At 46.5% G+C, this 1,309-nt stretch overlaps 1 protein-coding gene across 1 annotated transcript in view; it reads left to right on the top strand.

Annotated features, from left to right (window-relative positions):
- Nucleotides 1–1,309, top strand: part of LOC107474078 (GDSL esterase/lipase At5g33370-like) — an 18,420-nt gene that overhangs the window by 11,140 nt on the left and 5,971 nt on the right. The window lies entirely within an intron of this gene.

Raw genomic sequence — 1,309 nt, 5'->3', positions numbered from 1 at the left:
CAATGGTGTTGATATCCCTCTTCTGTAAAGGACATTTCTCACCAAAGTATAATGTTGTGCTTCCCTTCAGATCCTTTTAGCTTCTTTCTCCTCCTTGGGGAGGATGTCGAATTTCAGGTATTCGACTAAGGGATTCATCCATCCGAGGTTTAGACCGGCTACTTCAAGTACCTCTTGTTCATCTTCTGTTTTCGATACCGAGGGCTCTCGAAGAGTTTCTTGGATCAGGCTTCTATTGTTTCCTCCTAGTTTGGTACTTGCTAACTTGGATAGGGCATCTGCTCTGCTATTTAGATCCCGAGTTATGTGTTTAACCTCGGTTTCCGCAAAGCGCCCAAGGTGCTCCAAGGTTTTCTCCAAGTATCTCTTCATGTTGGGGTCATTTGCCTGATACTCTCCACTTATTTGGGAAGTCACCACTTGTGAGTCGCTGTAGACCATCACCTTTGTAGCGCCAACTTCTTCTGCTAACTTTAATCCGGCAATCAAGGCTTCATATTCTGCCTGATTATTTGAAGCCGGAAATTCAAATTTTAAGGAGACCTCTATCTGGGTTCCTTTTCCATCTACCAATATTATGCCTGCGCCGCTCCCTGTCTTGTTGGAGGATCCGTCTACGTAGAGTTTCCAGGTAGTCGGTTTTTCCTCTTGCTCTCCTGCATATTCTGCGATGAAGTCGGCGAGGCATTGGGCTTTAATTGCTGTCCGAGTTTCATATCTCAGATCAAACTCGGAGAGCTCTATTGCCCATTGAACCATTCTCCCTGCAACATCCGTCTTTTGGAGGATTTGCTTCATGGGTTGGTTCGTACGGACTCTTATTGTGTGAGCCTGAAGTAAGGTCGTAGCCTTCGTGAGGCTATCACTAAGGAGTAGGCAAACTTCTCTAGTTTGTGATACCTTAGCTCAGGGCCTTGTAGGACCTTACTGATAAAGTAGACCGGGTGTTGCCCGACCTCGTCTTCTCTGACCAGGGCTGATGAGACAGCCCTGTTTGCCACGGATAGGTACAGGACGAGGTCTTTTCCCGGTACTGGTCGGGTTAAGATAGGAGGTTGGCTTAGGAATCTTTTGAACTCTTGGAACGCCTCCTCACATTCCAAAGTCCATTCAAATTGGCATCCCTTCCTCAATAAAGAAAATAGTGGAAGGGATTTCAGTGCCGATCCCGCCAAAAATCTGGAGAGGGCTGCAAGTCGGCCATTGAGCTGTTGAACCTCTCTCAAACAAGTCGGGCTTTTCATTTCTAGGATGGCTCTGCATTTGTTGGGATTGGCCTCAATCCCTCTTTGTGTTAGCATAAATCCTA

This window comes from Arachis duranensis, chromosome 2 (assembly GCF_000817695.3).
Source record: "Arachis duranensis cultivar V14167 chromosome 2, aradu.V14167.gnm2.J7QH, whole genome shotgun sequence".
NCBI classification, from domain to species: domain Eukaryota; kingdom Viridiplantae; phylum Streptophyta; class Magnoliopsida; order Fabales; family Fabaceae; genus Arachis; species Arachis duranensis.
Note: the sequence above shows the minus strand (reverse complement) of the source record. Positions and strands in the feature narration are given on the sequence as shown.